This window comes from Oncorhynchus mykiss, chromosome 23 (assembly GCF_013265735.2).
Source record: "Oncorhynchus mykiss isolate Arlee chromosome 23, USDA_OmykA_1.1, whole genome shotgun sequence".
NCBI lineage: Eukaryota > Metazoa > Chordata > Actinopteri > Salmoniformes > Salmonidae > Oncorhynchus > Oncorhynchus mykiss.
Window position 1 is genome coordinate 10,451,219 of NC_048587.1, and position 20,673 is coordinate 10,471,891.

General features: G+C 42.9%; 1 pseudogene; it reads right to left on the bottom strand.

Annotated features, from left to right (window-relative positions):
* Positions 1 to 6,094: 6,094 nt before the first annotated feature.
* Positions 6,095 to 19,318, bottom strand: LOC110502258 (annotated as a pseudogene).
* Positions 19,319 to 20,673: the final 1,355 nt, after the last annotated feature.

Sequence of the window (20,673 nt, forward strand, 5' to 3'; positions counted from 1 at the left end):
CAACTTTGCCTCGGATCGTAGTGGATGAAGTGTGGTTTCAACATGTTGACATGACACAGCCGAGTTTCTCTTGAGCTCTGGCGTGGCATTGATGTAATCCAGATTACAATTTTTTTTAATTATGAGGTAAGGGCCTGAAAAGTGAACCTGCAACGGTGACCCCAGAGAACGGGCAACAAAACCAGGACATACCCCATGCGAAAGTGCGGTTTCGGGCCTTTCGATCTTACCAAACTTTCCTTTTAGTTTGCGCCTTCTCAAGATTCTCACTGGCAAACTCACAGGCATGGTGTAACCTTGGTGTAACGTCAACAAAACTAAGGAGATGATTGTGGACTTCAGGAAACAGCAGAGGGAACACCCCCCTATCCACATCGATGGAACAGTAGTGGAGAGGGTAGCAAGTTTTAAGTTCCTCGGCATACACATCACAGACAAACTGAATTGGTCCACTCACACAGACAGCATTGTGAAGAAGGCGCAGCAGCGCCTCTTCAACCTCAGGAGGCTGAAGAAATTTGGCTTGTCACCAAATGCACTCACAAACTTCTACAGATGCACAATCGAGAGCATCCTGGCGGGTTGTATCACCGCCTGGTACGGCAACTGCTCCGCCCTCAACCGTAAGGCTCTCCAGAGGGTAGTGAGGTCTACACAACGCATCACCGGGGGCAAACTACCTGCCCTCCAGGACACCTACACCACCCGATGTCACAGGAAGGCCATAAAGATTATCAAGGACATCAACCACCCGAGCCACTGCCTGTTCACCCCGCTATCATCCAGAAGGCGAGGTCAGTACAGGTGCATCAAAGCTGGGACCGAGAGACTGAAAAACAGCTTCTATCTCAAGGCCATCAGACTGTTAAACAGCCACCACTAACATTGAGTGGCTGTCGCCAACACACTGACACTGACTCAACTCCAGCCACTTTAATAATGGGAAATGATGTAAATATATCACTAGCCACTTTAAACAATGCTACCTTATATAATGTTACTTACCCTACATTATTCATCTCATATGCATACGTATATACTGTACTCTATATCATCGACTGTATCCTTATGTAATACATGTATCACTAGCCACTTTAACTATGCCACTTTGTTTACATACTCATCTCATATGTATATACTGTACTCGATACCATCTACTGTATCTTGCCTATGCTGCTCTGTACCATCACTCATTCATATATCCTTATGTACATATTCTTTATCCCCTCACTGTGTACAAGACAGTAGTTTTGGAATTGTTAGTTAGATTACTTGTTGGTTATTACTGCATTGTCGGAACTAGAAGCACAAGCATTTCGCTACACTCGCATTAACATCTGCTAACCATGTGTATGTGACAAATACAATTTGATTTGATTTGACCTGTATTGAAAAGTGCTAACATGCTCTGACAAATTTGTTTAAGGGGTCGCCCTGCAACAATCCTTTTCTCAGCAAACTCAAAGAGTTCATTCGGACTAAACTCGAGAGATTCCTGAACAGCCTCACGTGCTGCAAATAGCACACAAGGGACCCCTTCATCTGAGTCTCTCAAACTCAAAGCAAAAGTCTGATGAAATCTCTCAAGAGCACCTTGAGTCTCAGGGTGGTAGGCACACCAAAACTCAGGCTTCTTTCAAACTTATATAAGTTGTGCTCGAAATCGCACCACAGCTGAAGTGTAGCTCTCCCCCAACATCTCTCATCAGCACTAGGCCAGCCAATCCTAAATATTACCTGGGTCAACACAGGTGAAACACCTTCCCACTAACATGACAACCAGCACAGGTGTAACGCATACTGACTGATGAGGTGACACCAATCAGTGCGCCCAACAGTGGCGACCCATCATTCAGGGCCTGTTTTACATGTTATACAGGTTAGTTGAGGTAATTTGTAAATTGACTAAAGGGGGGGGGAGGTCAATTTATATAGTCTGGGTGGCCGTTTCATTAACTGTTCAGCAGTCTTATGGCTTGGGGGTAGAAGCTGTGAAGGAGCCTTTTGTTCCTAGCAGAAAGAACAGTCTATGATTTGGGTGACTGGAGTCTTTGACAATTATTTGGGCCTTCCTCTGACACCGCCTAGTATATAGGTCCTGGATGTCAGGAAGCTTGGCCCCAGTGATGTACTGGGACGTATGCACTACCCTCTGTAGCACCTTAAGGTCAGACGCCGAGCGTTTGTCATACCAGGTGGTGATGCCACCAGTCAGGAATCAGGATGCTCTCGATGGTGCAGCTGTAGAACTTTTTGAGGATCTGGGGACCCATGCCAAATATTTTCAGTCCCCTAAGGTGAAAAAGGTGTTGTTGTGCCCTCTTCACACCTGTCTTGGTGTGTTTTGGACCATGATAGTTTGTTGATGATATGGACAACAAGGAACTTGAACATCTCAACCCACTCCATTTCATTAAGAATTACCCGTTGAGTAAAATCTTGACAAAACGTCAAAACAGAGCTTGAGGGCATGTTCATATGTCCTATAAGAATGGACCCATGGCTATTTGTACTGGGTGTCGTCAGGGAACAGGCCCTCACTTACTTTAGCACAGCTCAATCTTATTAAAAAAGTATTATTTGTGACCTGCAAATGCACTCTCCTTAACTGGATAAAACATCAGCCACCAACAATAAATCAGTGTATTGTGAGGTCTTCAAAGTGTTACCACTGGAGAAAATTAGTGCTAGGAACAAAGGATATTCCTATACAATGTGGGACCCCTTTATGCTATCTCTTCCCCCTAATCTTGCAGATAACCTGAGAATTATCAATATAAAAATTAGATTAATTTATGGGTCAACCGGACCTCGGTCACTTTCTTGTATAAAATAGATGTCTTGTTGTGTAGGTATTTTACACACTACAGCCACATGTTTTGCGAGTCAAATTATTAAAGGTATGTAAGGAAGAAAAACAAAGTGTTAATGAAATGTAAAAAATTAAAAACAGAGAACTGAAAGGGAATGTATAATTATTGTTTTGGTGTTTGTTGGTTATGTTACCGTTTTGGAATTCAAAAATATGTACATACTGTATGTACAATTTGTTGATGTTGACCTGAAACAAGGAAAATTATATAACAATAATAAAAAACATCCAACAATTTGTTCATGATTGATGGAAAAACTGAACAAAAAAGGGTAGTTTATATCTGGTATACAGCTTATTCAGAGTGCAGTAGGTGCCCCAGTCACAATCACTGTGTGGTCCTGAGACTTGAAACTGCTTGGCTTTCAGAGCAGTGAACAAGGTTTGAGGAGAAAGTGGTATTGTCTGACCTCAGAGAGCCTTTTTATGTCTCTATTTGGTTTGGTCACAGTGTGATTTGGGGTGGGCATTCTATGTTTTTGCTTTCTATGATTTTGTATTTCTATGTTTTGGCCGGGCATGGTTCTCAATCAGGGACAACTGTCTATCGTTCTCTGATTGGGAACCATACTTAGGTAGCCCTTTTCCCTCCTTTCAGGGCACATAGCCCTTAAGCTTCACGGTTGTTTTGTGGTTTGTCTGCATCATTTCTAATAAAGGGAATATGTACGCTCACCACGCTGGTCCTCTTCATTCGACGGCCGTGACAGGTATGTAGTGCTGTCTTCTGTTGATGTTACTTGCCTTTTTTTTTGCGCAAAGAACCTCAATTCATCACTCCTCTTCCAAAGAGAATTCAATACATAACCCATGCAAAAAAAATAAATCCACCTTATATACACTGCTCAAAAAAAATAAAGGGAACACTTAAACAACACAATGTAACTCCAAGTGTTACGAATCCCTTTTGGCCCGACAGTCTAGGGGGGATGATAATGAGACCCGTAACATAACTCATGCAAATTATAATTGTGACAAAGTAAAAGTGAGAACGAAATAACCACGACTACTGAATTCTACCGTCAAACTCGGGGTTCATTAATAAACACACGGTAATGGGGGGAGCAGGAAAAGGGGCTGAGCTGGACCCAAGGAAAGAAACAATAAGTATCCAAAAACACCCCTAAGCTAGACTACTTTAACAACAGCTAACTAACCAAAAATACAGTGGGTGGTCCGCCCAGTTCTAACTAGTGTATTTAACAAAGTCTACCTACGGGTAGTGTATGCCCATGGGCGACTTGTCTTGGTTTCCCCTTTTCCCACCAGCAATCAAACACAAACACCATAATCAAAAACAATACTCACAGGTGATGACAAAGTGCTATGGAGGTGCTCAAACAAAAGAGAGGTTAATACACAAAGAGAGCGTGCAACACAGAGACCTACAGACATGGCATTTACAGAGAGATTGAGCTTTAGAGCAAACAACAGATGGGGTTTTTAAACCAAGAGAAAGGAACTGTGATAGGGTAGGAAACAGGAGGAGGTGTGTCTTCTGATTGATGATTGGATTGGTGACTGATTGGGGAGTGATGATTTTCACCTGTGAGGGGAGAAGGAGAGAAAAGAACACCGGACACACACACACAGACACAGGATACACACACAGGATACTTGTATCCGTAACACAAGTCAATCACACTTCTGTGAAATCAAACTGTCCACTTAGGAAGCAATACTGATTGACAAATTTCACATGCTGTTGTGCAAGTGGAATAGACAACAGGTGGAAATTATAGGCAATTAGCAAGACACCCCCAATAAAGGAGTGGTTCTGCAGGTGGTGACCACAGACCCCTTCTCAGTTCCTATGCTTCCTGGCTGATGTTTTGGTCACTTTTGAATGCTGGCGGTGCTTTCACTCTAGTGGTAGCATGAGACGGAGTCTACAACCCACACAAGTGGCTCAAGTAGTGCAGCTCATCCAGGATGGCACATCAATGCGAGCTGTGGCAAGAAGGTTTGCTGTGTCTGTCAGCGTAGTGTCCAGAGTATGGAGGCACTACCAGGAGACAGGCCAGTACATCAGGAGACGTGGAGGACAACAACCCAGCAGCAGGACCGCTACCCTCGCCTTTGTGCAAGGAGGAGCACTGCCAGAGCCCTGCAAAATGACCTTCAGCAAGCCACAAATGTGCATGTGTCTGCTTAAACGGTCAGAAACAGACTCCATGAGGGTGGTATGAGGGCCCGACGTGCACAGGTGGGGGTTGTGCTTAGAGCCCAATGCCGTGCAGGACGTTTGGCATTTGCCAGAGAACACCAAGATTGGCAAATTCGCCACTGGCGCCCTGTGCTCTTCACAGATGAAAGCAGGTTCACACTGAGCACATGTGACAGACGTGACAGAGTCTGGAGACGCCGTGGAGAACGTTCTGCTGCCTGCAACATCCTCCAGCATGACCGGTTTGGCGGCGGGTCAGTCATGGTGTGGTTTGGCATTTCTTTGGGGGGCCGCACATCCCTCCATGGGATTGCCAGAGGTAGCCTGACTGCCATTAGGTACTGAGATGAGATCCTCAGACCCCTTGTGAGACCATATGCTGGTGCGGTTGGCCCTGGGTTCCTCCTAATGCAAGACAATGCTAGACCTCATGTGGCTGGAGTGTGTCAGCAGTTCCTGCAAGAGGAAGGTATTGATGCTATGGACTGGCCCGCCCGTTCCCCAGACATGAATCCAATTGAGCACATCTGGGACATCATGTCTCGCTCCATCCACCAATGCCACGTTGCACCACAGACTGTCCAGGAGTTGGCGGATGCTTTAGTCCAGGTCTGGGAGGAGATCCCTCAGGAGACCATCTGCCACCTCATCAGGAGCATGCCCAGGCGTTGTAGGGAGGTCATACAGGCACGTGGAGGCCACACACACTACTGAGCCTCATTTTGACTTGTTTTAAGGACATTACATCAAAGTTGGATCAGCCTGTAGTGTGGTTTTCCACTTTAATTTTGTGTGACTCCAAATCCAGACCTCCATGGGTTGATAAATTTGATTTTCATTGATAATTTGTGATTGTTGTCAGCACATTCAACTATGTAAAGGAAAAAAGTATTTAATAAGAATATCATTCATTCAAATCTAGGATGTGTTATTTTAGTGTTCCCTTTATTTTTTTGAGCAGTGTATATACACACAGTTGTTATTTGCACATTTATTTTCAAGAAATCTTTTAAAATACATATTTTTTACATTCAATAAAATCTCAAAACAATTGGTTCTATATTTAATCAAATCATGACTGCACCTTTAAATACATTTTGTACAAGTTATTATATTTGTTTAGAATCTTAAGATAATGTAAAACCCTCAGTCTCTAGGTGTGAGAAGGCACTTCACTGTGTGAGGAATTATAGATAGGTGCAGGCCAGAGAGCAGCTGTGAGGGTTTAACCGTTCAAAATAGTCATTTATGCAACTTATCAAAAAATACAAAACACAAATAGCCAAGCACCCAGCCAGAGAGAATTAAAACCTTGTGAATAATATGTAGTCCAGTAATGAGTTGCGAATTTCTTAAGATTCATCTTCCCCTAATAACTATGGTTTAATAGGTTGAGTCTCCCTTCGAAAGACACTGGCACACAAGACAAACCAATGCCTATATTTTATTTAAAAAAATACTTTTGCCTCTCTGCTACCAGTGTTTTTTTCTGTAAGTGTTTTTGGTTTTGCTACACAAGTGTTCCTGAGGAAGAATGGAAATGTGCTCCAGATGCAATATGGCAGTCAAAGGTACGAGTTTAACAGCTTCTGTGGCAATCCAGCGGCCTTCACTGCTGAGACAGAAGGGCGTTCCGATTGGCCTTCATCTTCTCAAGGCGCTTTACTAGGTGGTTGTTGGTCAGCTCCATCTCCTCAAACTTATCTAGTGCAATCTGCAGCTGTGGGGGAAAAAATAGGGGAATGGTTAGAAAAAAAGCTTAGACTGTTTTATGTCAAATCAAACATCAGCCACTGAAATTTTTTGATCTTTTTTTTGTTCCTTACCTCTCTTTGAAGTTTCCTTTTTTCAATTTTCAGTTCATCTTCTATTTTCTCTGAGTTATTAGCTAATGCCTTGTATCTGCACACTTGTCCTTCAAGTCTGTTGATCTAGGTATGAGGATAATAAAACAAAAACAAATTAAACACAACCTTCACATTTGAAGCTGACATTTATTTTCATTTTCTCATTCAAACACAAATGTATTTATATTCATGTGTCTGGTTCAGCAGTTTGCATTTGGTCAGCTCGGGTACATATGGAAAGTATGTCAGTGTTTCCATGACTTACGTTTTGTTCCATTATTCGCATTTCCTGTTCTGCCTTCGAGAGCTTGAACTTGTATTCACTTATCTGTCTGTTGGCATCTCCTGCAGACAGTAAAATATTAGAACGTTTGAGTTAGTACATTTACATTACACAGGACAAGGGAATTAAGATGTGAGCCTTGCTGTTAGTTTATTTTTGGCAGTGTATGTTTAATGTAAAGAGAGCCTTTTAGTGAGTGTGCATATGCTTTGTATCAATGGTGACATGTATGCCTTTGTACAGTGCCTTGCGAAAGTATTCGGCTCCCTTGAACTTTGCGACCTTTTGCCACATTTCAGGCTTCAAACCATAAAGATATAAAACTGTATTTTTTTGTGAAGAATCAACAACAAGTGGGACACAATCATGAAGTGGAACGACATTTATTGGACATTTAAAACTTTTTTAACAAATCAAAACTGAAAAATTGGACGTGCAAAATTATTCAGCCCCCTTAAGTTAATACTTTGTAGCGCCACCTTTTGCTGCGATTACAGCTGTAAGTCGCTTGGGGTATGTCTCTATCAGTTTTGCACATAGAGAGACTGAAATGTTTTCCCATTCCTCCTTGCAAAACAGCTCGAGCTCAGTGAGGTTGGATGGAGAGCATTTGTGAACAGCAGTTTTCAGTTCTTTCCACAGATTCTCGATTGGATTCAGGTCTGGACTTTGACTTGGCCATTCTAACACCTGGATATGCTTATTTTTGAACCATTCCATTGTAGATTTTGCTTTATGTTTTGGATCATTGTCTTGTTGGAAGACAAATCTCCGTCCCAGTCTCAGGTCTTTTGCAGACTCCATCAGGTTTTCTTCCAGAATGGTCCTGTATTTGGCTCCATCCATCTTCCCATCAATTTTAACCATCTTCCCTGTCCCTGCTGAAGAAAAGCAGGCCCAAACCATGATGCTGCCACCACCATGTTTGACAGTGGGGATGGTGTGTTCAGGATGATGAGCTGTGTTGCTTTTACGCCAAACATAACGTCTTGCATTGTTGCCAAAAAGTTCAATTTTGGTTTCATCTGACCAGAGCACCTTCTTCCACATGTTTGGTGTGTCTCCCAGGTGGCGTGTGGCAAACTTTAAACAACACTTTTTATGGATATCTTTAAGAAATGGCTTTCTTCTTGCCACTCTTCCATAAAGGCCAGATTTGTGCAATATACGACTGATTGTTGTCCTATGGACAGAGTCTCCCACCTCAGCTGTAGATCTCTGCAGTTCATCCAGAGTGATCATGGGCCTCTTGGCTGCATGTCTGATCAGTCTTCTCCTTGTATGAGCTGAAACATTGGATCATTCAGAGATCCTCACTGAACTTCAGGAGAGAGTTTGCTGCACTGAAAGTAAAGGGGCTGAATAATTTTGCACGCCCAATTTTTCAGTTTTTGATTTGTTAAAAAAGTTTGAAATATCCAATAAATGTCGTTCCACTTCATGATTGTGTCCCACTTGTTGTTGATTCTTCACAAAAAAATAAAGTTTTATATCTTTATGTTTGTGGCAAAAGGTCGCAAAGTTCAAGGGGGCCGAATACTTTCGCAAGGCACTGTATGTTTTCAATGGTGTGAATGGTAGTGTGAACTTTTGTAGGTTTGGGTAGGAACCGAACTTACTTTGCATCTCAATGAAGTGCAGGTCAGTGCCATTCTCCATCCTCTCACCATCTGTGAAGGCATTCTCCATCTTGGAGTGCTTCTGCATTTCATCCTCCAGTTGCATTTTCAACTTCCTGATCTAAGGGACAACACACAGAATGGACAGCATGACTTATAGCTGAACAGACAGTTAAAAAAGACATGAGAAAATAGTCAAGAGGAAACTAGTATAGCCCTGCCAGACATCACTGGGGTTGAAGAGGAAAATTACACATGTACCTGGGCTAAGAGTTTGTCCTTTTCATCCGCAAACGTTTGTATTCTAACATCTGCAAAGGAGAAAAAATATGATAATTATAAAAAAGGTGCCTTGCAACTATGACCGCAGCATCATTGTGCTAAAATAACAATGAAGTGCGCCCCCTGGTGTATTATTGACTGAATAACACATGTACATCACCGATATTAATTCATTTATTTCTCCCACCGCTCCCTTTAGGAGAACCTGTTCTTTCCCTTCCACTCACCCAGAGACCCTTCTCCTGCTGACTCCAGCACCTGGCCAGCCTCCCGTGTGACCACGGTGATCCCTGCGGCTGGGTCGTTATGGTTGATGTCCCCGTTAGGCATTCCCTCTGGGATGATGGCCAGACCGTGTTTCTAAGGAGTCAAAGGTACACAGGGTTAAAAGAGGATCTCAACACAGAGGGGCAATGTCCCAATATCCACACTAGCATACCACTCAGTGTGAATTGAAAGTATGTTCATTGAAAATTGGCCTAGAGTGAGGCAGCAGAGGAGGGTTTACAACTTAATGTATTTCACAGTTTGAAATGCAATAAGCCACAGAGCTGTATGAAGTAATGGTTTACTGAGGGTTCCATTGCTTGTACACAGACTGACAGACACACAGCATACACTTAGTATACAAAACATTAAGAACACCTGCTCTTTCCATGACAGACTGAACAGGTGAAAGCTATGATTCCTTATTGATGTCACTTGTTAAATCCACTTCACTCAGTGTAAATTCAGAGGAGATGACAGATTAAATAAGGATTTTAAGACTTGAGACATGGATTGTCGTTCTTTGCTTCACGGAAACATGGCTCACTCGAGAGACTATTGGAGTCGGTGCAGCCAGCTGGTTTCTTCACGCATCGCGCCGACAGAAAAAAGCATCTTTCTGGTAATGTTGTGAATGGTAATGTATGTTTTGAATGGTAGTGTGAACTTTTGTAGGTTTGGGCAGGAACGGGACTTACTTTGCATCTCAATGAAGTAGGGGGTATGCCTTATGATTAACGAGACGTGGTGTGATCAAGTCCTTCTGTTCACCTGACTTACAATTCCTCACAATCAAATGTCGACCGCATTATCTACCAAGGGAATTCTCTTCAATTATGATCACAGCCGTATATATTCCCCCCCAAGCAGACACATCGATGGCCCTGAACGAACTTTATTTGACTATGTAAACTTTAAACCACATATCCTGAGGCTGCATTCATTGTAGCTGGGGATTTTAACAAGGCTAATCTGAAAACAAGACTCCCTAAATTCTATCATCATATCGATTGCACAACCAGGGCTGGTAAAACCCTGGATCATTGTTATTCTAACTTCTGCGACGCATAAGGCCCTCCCCCGCCCTCCTTTCGGAAAAGCTGACCACGACTCCATTTTGTTGCTTCCAGCCTACAGAGACTAAAACAAGAAGCTCCCGCGCTCAGGTCTGTTCAACGCTGGTCCGACCAATCTGATTCCACGCTTCAAGACTGGTTCGATCACGTGGATTGGGATATGTTCCGCAATGCGTCCAACAACATTGACAAATACGCTGATTCGGTCAGCGAGTTCCTTAGAAAGTGCATTGACGATGTTATACCCAAAGCAACGATTACAACATTCCCAAACCAGAAACCGTGGATTGATGGCAGCATTCGCGCGAAACTGAAAGCGCGAACCACTGCTTTTAACCAGGGCAAGGTGACCGGAAACATGACCGAATACAAACAGTGTAGCTATTCCCTCCGCAAGGCAATCAAACATGCTAAGCGTCAGTATACAGACAAAGTAGTCGCAATTCAACGGCTCAGACACAAGAGGTATGTGGCAGGGACTACAGTCAATCACGGATTACAAAAAGAAAACCAGCCCCGTCACGGACCAGGATGTCTTGCTCCCAGACAGACTAAATCACTTCTTTGCTCGCTTTGAGGTCAATACAGTGCCACTGACATGGCCCGCTACCAAAACCTGCAGACTCTCCTTCACTGCAGCCGACGTGAGTAAAACATTTAAACGTGTTAACCCTCGATAGGCTGCAGGCCCAGACGGCATCCCCAGCCGCATCCTCAGAGCATGCGCAGACCAGCTGGCTGGTGTGTTTACGGACATTCAATCAATCCTTATAGCAGTCTGCTGATCCCACATGCTTCAAGAGGGCCACCATTGTTCCTGTTCCCAAGAAAGCTAAGGTAACTGAGCTAAACGACTACCGCCCCGTAGCACTCACTTCCGTCATCATGAAGTTCTTTGAGAGACTAGTCAAGGACCATATCACCTCCACCCTACCTGACACCCTAGACCCACTCCAATTTGCTTACCGCCCCAATAGGTCCACAGACGACGCGATCGCAACCACACTGCACACTGCCCTAACCCATCTGAACAAGAGGAATACCTATGTGAGAATGCTGTTCATCGACTACAGCTCAGCATTTAACACCATAGTACCCTCCAAACTGGTCATCAAGCTCGAGACCCTGGGTCTCGACCCCGCCCTGTGCAACTGGGTACTGGACTTCCTGACGGGCCGCCCCCAGGAGGTGAGGGTAGGTAACAATCTCCATCCCGCTGATCCTCAACACTGGGGCCCCACAAGGGTGCGTTCTGAGCCCTCTCCTGTACTCCCTGTTCACCCACGACTGCGTGGCCATGCACGCCTCAACTCACTCATCAAGTTTGCGGACAACACTGCAGTGGTAGCCTTGATTAACAACAACGACGAGACGGCCAACAGGGAGGAGGTGAGGGCCCTCGGAGTGTGGTGTCAGGAAAATAACCTCACACTAAACGTCAACAAACGAGATGATTGTGGACTTCAGGAAACAACAGCAGAGGGAGCACCCCCCTATCATTACACATCGACGGGACAGTAGTGGAGAGGGTCGTAAGTTTTAAGTTCCTCGGCGTACACATCACGGACAAGCTGAATTGGTCCACCCACACAGACAGCGTTGTGAAGAAGGCGCAGCAGCGCCTCTTCAACCTCAGGAGGCTGAAGAAATTTGGCTTGTCACCAAAAGCACTCAAACTTCTACAGATGCACAATTGAGAGCATCCTGTCGGGCTGTATCACCGCCTGGTATGGCAACTGCTCTGCCCACAACCATAAGGCTCTCCAGAGGGTAGTGAGGTCTGCACAACGCATCACCGGGGGCAAACTACCTGCCCTCCAGGACACCAACACCACACGATGTCACAGGAAGGCCATAAAGACCATCAAGGACAACAACCACCCGAGCCACTGCCTGTTCACCCCACTATCATCCAGAAGGCGAGGTCAGTACAGGTGCATCAAAGCAGGGACCGAGATACTGAAAAACAGCTTCTATCTCAAGGCCATCAGACTGTTAAACAGCCACCACTAACATTGAGGGGCTGCTGCCAACATACTGACTCAACTCCAGCCACTTTAATATTGGAGAAATGTATGTAAAATATGTATGACTAGCCACTTTAAACAATGCCACTTAATATAATGTTTACATACCCTACATTACTCATCTCACACGCTCCAGCAGGTATATCTCTCTAGTCACCCCCAAAACCAATTCTTTCTTTGGCCGCCTCTCTTTCCAGTTCTCTGCTGCCAATGACTGGAACGAACTACAAAAATCTCTGAAACTGGAAACACTTTATCTCCCTCACTAGCTTTAAGCACCAACTGTCAGAGCAGCTCACAGATTACTGCACCTGTACATAGCCCACCTATAATTTAGCCCAAACAACTACCTCTTTCCCAACTGTATTTAATTAATTTATTTATTTTGCTCCTTTGCACCCCATTATTTTTATTTCTACTTTGCACATTCTTCCATTGCAAAACTACCATTCCAGTGTTTTACTTGCTATATTGTATTTACCTTGCCACCATGGCCTATTTTGCCTTTACCTCCATTCTCACCTCATTTGCTCACATTGTATATATACTTGTTTATACTGTATTATTGACTGTATGTTTGTTTTACTCCATGTGTAACTCTGTGTCGTTGTATCTGTCGAACTGCTTTGCTTTATCTTGGCCAGGTCGCAATTGTAAATGAGAACTTGTTCTCAACTTGCCTACCTGGTTAAATAAAGGTAAAATAAATAAATAAATAAAAATCTCATATGTATATACTGTACTCGATACCATCTACTGCATCTTCCCTATGCCGTTCTGTACCATCACTCATTCATATATCTTTATGTACATATTCTTTATCCCTTTACACTTGTGTGTGTGTGTATAAGGTTAGGTTAGATTAATCGTTGGTTATTACTGCATTGTCGGAACTAGATGCACAAGCATTTCGCTACACTTGCATTAACATCTGCTAACCATGTGTATGTGACAAATAACGATTTGATGTTGTGCCATTCAGATTGTGAATGGGCAAGACAAAATATTTAAGTGTCTTTGAATTGGGTATGGCAGTAGGTGCTAGGCACACCAGTTTGTGTCAAGAACTGCAACGCTGCTGGGTTTTTCACTCTCAACAGTTTCCCGTGTGTAAAAAGAATGGTCCACCACCCAAAGGACATCCAGCCAACTTAACACAACTGTGGGAAGCATTGGAGTCCACGTGCATCTGTGTTATGCTTTTGACACCCTGTAGAGTCAACTCAATGCAACTCAATATTACGAAGGTGTTCCTAATGTTTGGTATACTCCGTGTAGTTCAACACATTTGTGGAAGAAACAACCGAGTAGGAAAAAAGACTAAACAAATGTAGGTACACAAGAAGACATACATAGCCACATACCACAAGTTGCTTTATCACTGTTGTTTCTAGCAAGCTTATTCCTGGAACCTACTTCGTCTATTCAATGGGGATATAGACTATTCCCAGCCCTCTGGTGGTGAGACCTACCTCTCCTGTTTTGGCCTTTGCCTTGATGTCAGCCAGCTCATCCCTCTCATTCCTAATGCAATCAAATAACCCTTTCTGCCTTTCTAGGGCTTGGTGGCCACACACTGGAGGGAGAGAAGACAAAAGGAAAGAAAGGAGAGAAGTATAGGAACAGTTGGAAAGACTGATACGTACAGTATATGCATGCACACTGCAATGACCTTTGTACATGCACATATGTCTGTATAGACCTGCAAATGGTACACCAGAATGGTACGGTTGAGTTGGAAAGGCAAAGTGGCAGATGTTGACAACCACCACATGCTCACATAAAACACCACATGACAAAACAGTTATGTAAGGGAGAGCTAAAGGCCAAATAAAAATATCAATCTGACACTAGACAGGCAGAGCTTTAAGTCTAGGCCTACATAACTTAAATGGATTTCATGCTGTCATTTCAGGGTAAATAAATGAGTTTTAAAGGGGAGAAATTTCTATTTTTTTCCCCGATACACATCAAATGCTTGCAGGTTCACAGTTTCCCTTGCACGAACTAAACTTTACGGATTTCACACACAACCTACATCTTAACCTAAAATGACCACAGCATCCAAAGTTTATTAAATTAGTGAACCCACAATCATCATATCACATGCAAATTTAGGGAAACTAAACTGAATTAGAATTGGTCCAACAACTACTGGCTATTATCCAGAGTCCCTATCATGCAACTATGAGAGGCAATAAACTGTTTAGGACCAGTCGATTACCCGATACGGATTTCATTGATCGGTGAATCAGCACCAAGTTTCCTTCAGGCAACTCTACAGCTTTATATGGGTGGCCCGATTCTTTAGCCTTCTGCTGAGTTGTCCACTGATAAATTTAAAAGGAATTGGACTGATGTAAGGAATATGGTGGAAACTCCCTCCAGCCATGCTTGCACCAACTCAATGCTTTTAAATACACGAGAAGGAAGTGAACGACTGTACACTTCTGGGTGAAAGGTATTGAATCTAAACACAAACCTTAAATTTCTATTTGGTCAGAGAGAAACATACAAACCAAAACAACACAAGCTGTCTGTGCACATCTATTGCCTCTCACAATCCTTCAGAGTCCCCCCAAGCGTGACCTCCTACCCCAATGTTTTTGTCCTTCCAGTTTATCGTTTCCTACAGGGCAAACACCTCTCTGGTGAGGGTCTCTAACTTAGTCTGGATTAGCTGGTTCTCCTTTAGTGGTATTGCGTACAGAGAGAGAGAGAGAGACCGGGTCAAATAGAATGAAAAACAGAATAAAATAGATGAAAAGGATGGAAAGAGAAATGACAGGATGAAACAAATGTAGATAGCCTTGAATAGAAATTGAGTGATAAAGTGATGACAAGTAAGGGACCAGAAAAAAAAGACAGGTGGCCAGAAAATGATCTGGAGTAGAGATAATTTCAGTATAGAGAGACGAGGCAAAGAAAAGTGACAAAGACCAGACAGAGAAAACGATGAAACAGGAGAGGAGACACTGGGATGAGTGTGAGACTATGAGAGGGAGAAGTGTAGTCTCACACTATGGAACTTCCTTCTGCTGCAGTACACAGACTACAGTACTGTAAAGAATGGAAGTGTATAAAGAGGTAGGTGTGAAATGATGGTCACCAAATGTTGGTTTTCTTAGTGCAGCCATACCTTAATGTGCTCATCTCTTTGGCGGATTCCCTCCTTTAAATCTGCTTGATTGTGCTGCAGGACTGTGCATGTGTGCTTTTGTCTTTCTAGTTCCTGGAATGAGAGAGGGCCGTTGTAAGAGTCACAATCAATCAGAAAGTGCAACCATTCTTCATTACACAAGTTAAAAATCCACCCCCAAAATAAGAGTGCAGTCATGGGCAGTGAGCAAGATTCCATTGACGTTTACACTTATAGCATTTTTGTCTAGCCAGGTAATTGGATTAGGGAGCATTTTGATTTGGCCTTGTTTCCTCTGGAATTATATAGCTGCACCCATTGTCAGCAAAGAGCAGTGGATCTCATGGTCAGACAGACAATGGTGCAGTTGTACTTGGCCGCTTTGCTGATTATAAGACCTGCACACATGAATGAGTTCAAGTATATGAACAAGTTGATAGAGCGGTTGGAGACTTAGCTGCAATTTGCATATGCTCACCTCTGTCCGAGTCTGCATATGTTAACAGTAGATGATAAAGGTTATCTACTATGCTGTGTGTGTGTGTGAGAGAGAGAGAGAGTGTGTGTAACACTTCACCTTAGACTTGTCCTCAGTTTCCCTACGCATCTCGGCCATCTGCTCTTCCATCTACTCGATGACATCTTTGAGTGTATCCACGTTGTAGATGAGGTTGGCTTTGTCATTGTCCAGCTGTGCGTTCGACACCATGGCTTTCTTATACTTCTCCTCCACCTCCGACAGCGACTCCTACCAGACACACACACACACCTCTTTACAGAATGAACCATGAGGGAGATACCACAGAACAATAATTACTATTATTACTATAGTAATTACAGTAATAATAGTACAGCTCTGCACAACCACACTTGGGTTGGGCGATAGTATCATCTGTCGACGATGATTGACAGCCATCATCGATGGTGACAACATCGTGACGTGACAGACGACGATGGTTTAGCCTATTTGAACTTGACTGGAGCCGCGAAGTAAAGAAAACAGTCTTGCAGTGCACAGCAGGGCAACACACAAGTGACAGTCAAATTACTCTGCCTATTCTTTTTGCTATAGCCTGTTTCAATAAATATTATATATAGCCTACAGAGTGCAAGAGAGGAATGTTGGCCAGACAGAGCGGAGAATTCCACCAAAGCAGCGCAAAAAGTCCATTCAGACAATATTATTTCTCTCTCTCCCATGCATGGGCATTAGGCTATAGCCTAAACCTATTTATTATAAATTTTTATTATAAAAAGGACACTCGTGAGATCGACGGTGCATTGATTCAGTCGGCGGAATGATTCAAGCCACTGATTAAAAAAAATAAGGAACCCTCGATTCCACAGAACAAAAATATATCAAAAGTGGAGCGAGTTCAGCTACTCTGTTTCAGCTCAACCAAAGTGTAGGACATGCCAGGAATCAGGTGTGTCTGTAAACTACCTTTTTCTAAACACAAATAGTTTGTTCCATTTTATGAGGCAAATAAAGCAACTATTATCCAGTTCTGAAGACTGCAGGCTGCTTCTATCCAGGCCACGATGTGGGCCTCTAACCTAGCTCACTACAGTAAGACAGCCAGATCCTCATCAGACAGTCACTGCTCCATCATGTGCACACCACAGACACAAACCTGTTCAACTCCTCCACCAGACAGGAATATCAGAAAAGATTAGCATTGCCTGCCCTTAGCTTCTGCCCAGGCGTTCAACATAATTTTTCATCAGGATTCGTCCAGTAGCATCGCATATCACAATAGGACAAAGGTTGACGTCGTCCAACCCTAGACCATGCTGATAATAGGAGCAAGAAAGTATTCGTACATTAATTTAGTCTCTCAACTAGGAAACCATGTTTGGGATGTTTGAAGCACACTGGCGAGTCTTAAATGCAACCTCTACTTCAGTCTCACCTTCAAATGACTAATTCAGTATGACGCATTTAAGTGACTCGAGTTATTAAATTAACAATACTCATATCAAGACATAAAAAAGGTATGAACATGAGTAATATCTTATAAGATCTAAAAACAGAGGAAAAGCAACTTTTCTCAAGTGTTCCATCAGTTGTCCAACTCAGGTTTGATTGTGTTTGAAAATATGGGGTGTTGAAACTTCATCACAATGCGCCCTCTGAAGCCCACCTTGGACTTGGCTTACATTGTAATCCATTTCACAAAACCCGAGATGGACAAGTGATACAACAGATCCACTTGATATCGATGGTGCATTGATTCAGTCGGCGCAATGATTCAAAGCACAAAATAAATCAAATAAAACAAATTGAGACAAAAGATCAAAAATATATCAAACTGGAGTGAGTTCAGCTATTGTGTTTCAGTTCTACCAAAGTGTAGGACATGCAAGGAATCAGGTGTGTTAGTAAACTACCCTTTTAAACACAAATAGATTCAGAGAACAGTGAGCTTTTAGAGTGACTACAGAAAATAAACCAGGAGTTCCTCAGAGCTGTGTGAATGAAAGCTAATCATAGATTTTAGCGTAGGACTACAAACCTGGAAACCCATCCAACAGACAGATTGTTGAAAGACAAGACAATTCATGGTCTTGTTCTTACTCCCCAAGCACTGCTAGAGTTCAAACGAGGCTTTCAATCCATGCCATAAACAGTGCGTTTCAAACTGAGCAGGAAAGATCATGCAGGGAACATGCCATCAGACTGAGTGTTTTTGGTGTTACAGTTAGCGGTTACAGTCAGTGGGGCCATAGAGCGATGTAGGTACAGTGGGGTTAGTGATGCCATAAGGCTACCAGGGGGCAAAAGAAGGCACACTGTGAGCTCAGGTCCCTCTACCTTCAGCTCTTTAAGTCCCTGCATGTACTGCCCCTCTACATCCTGAATCTGGTCCTTTAGATCATAGAAATCCTGTGGAGCATATGGGAAGAAAGGGTTCATGGGTTGGGGTGAATTGGGGGAAACCAGGAAGAATTAAGGACAGATTTGAAACAAAGCACCTATGCTGTTGGCATCTCCAGACAGTCATTTACCCAACGGTAGGCCCAGACATACAGGATGAAAGCTTTATAGGAAGTTAAAAAAACATGTCACATACAATCCTCCCATGCATACATGAAGTCCACATGTTGAATGAGGTGCTGAGTAGCAACGCACACGCCCCGCCCACCTGAGGATCTGTCTTTTTCAGCCATCTATTTCCTGTTGTTTGAGGGATGCAAAATCCACTTGTCACTTATATCTCGCTGGATTGATTGCTTTCATTTTACTCCAGTGACTCTTTCATACTCTTGTTGGTGCCTGTTGTTTTTCCCCGTTAAAGTTACGAACGCGGAAATATTTAATGACCTGTCAAACACCAAAATGAAAACTTGGATAATAGTGATGTCTGATCTCACAATGTAAAGTATGTATAGATAGGTGATATCTAGAGCCAAGCATGTAGATCTTGCTACTGACACGCTTGTTGAATTATGCAACAGAACGTGACAACAGTAATTAAATGAGGAAATCTAGACAGTGCAGGTAGGCCTAGACAAAGGAAGTTTGTGGTTCCAGCCCTGTTCCACCCCTTTATGTTAATGTATTCATACCCCTTGTCTTATTCTACATTTTGTTATGTTACAGGCTGAATTCAAAATGTATAATTATAATTTGCAAATTGATAAATGAAATCTAATTTACATAAGTTCTCACACCCTTGAGTCAATACTTTGTAGAAGCACCCTTGGCATCGATTACAGCTGAGAGCCTTTCTGGGTAAGTCTAAGAGCTTTCCACAACAGGATAGTGCAACATTTGCCCATTATTCTTTAAAAAATTATTTAAATTCTGTCAAATTGTTTGCTGATCAATGCTGGACAACCATTTTCCGGTCTTGCCATAGATTTACAGTGCCTTGCGAAAGTCTTCGGCCCCCTTGAACTTTGCGACCCTTTGCCACATTTCAGGCTTCAAACATAAAGATATAAAACTGTATTTTTTTGTGAAGAATCAACAACAAGTGGGACACAATCATGAAGTGGAACGACATTTATTGGATATTTCAAACTTTTTTAACAAATCAAAAACTGAAAAATTGGGCGTGCAAAATTATTCAGCCCCTTTACTTTCAGTGCAGCAAACTCTCTCCAGAAGTTCAGTGAGGATCTCTGAATGATCCAATGTTGACCTAAATGACTAATGATGATAAATACAATCCACCTGTGTGTAATCAAGTCTCCGTATGAATGCATCTGCACTGTGATAGTCTCAAAGGTCCGTTAAAAGAGCAGAGAGCATCATGAAAAACAAGGAACACACCAGGCAGGTCCGAGATACTGTTGTGAAGAAGTTTAAAGCCGGATTTGGATACAAAAAGATTTCCCAAGCTTTAAACATCCCAAGGAGCACTGTGCAAGCAATAATATTGAAATGGAAGGAGTATCAGACCACTGCAAATCTACCAAGACCTGGTCGTCCCTCTAAACTTTCAGCTCATACAAGGAGAAGACTGATCAGAGATGCAGCCAAAAGGCCCATGATCACTCTGGATGAACTGCAGAGATCTACAGCTGAGGTGGGAGACTCTGTCCATAGGACAACAATCAGTCGTATATTGCACAAATCTGGCCTTTATGGAAGAGTGGCAAGAAGAAAGCCATTTCTTAAAGATATCCATAAAAAGTGTTGTTTAAAGTTTGCCAGAAGCCACCTGGGAGACACACCAAACATGTGGAAGAAGGTGCTCTGGTCAGATGAAACCAAAATTGAACTTTTTGGCAACAATGCAAAACGTTATGTTTGGCGTAAAAGCAACACAGCTGAACACACCACCCCCACTGTCAAACATGGTGGTGGCAGCATCATGGTTTGGGCCTGCTTTTCTTCAGCAGGGACAGGGAAGATGGTTAAAATTGATGGGAAGATGGATGGAGCCAAATACAGGACCATTCTGGAAGAAAACCTGATGGAGTCTGCAAAAGACCTGAGACTGGGACGGAGATTTGTCTTCCAACAAGACAATGATACAAAACATAAAGCAAAATCTACAATGGAATGGTTCAAAAATAAACATATCCAGGTGTTAGAATGGCCAAGTCAAAGTCCAGACCTGAATCCAATCGAGAATCTGTGGA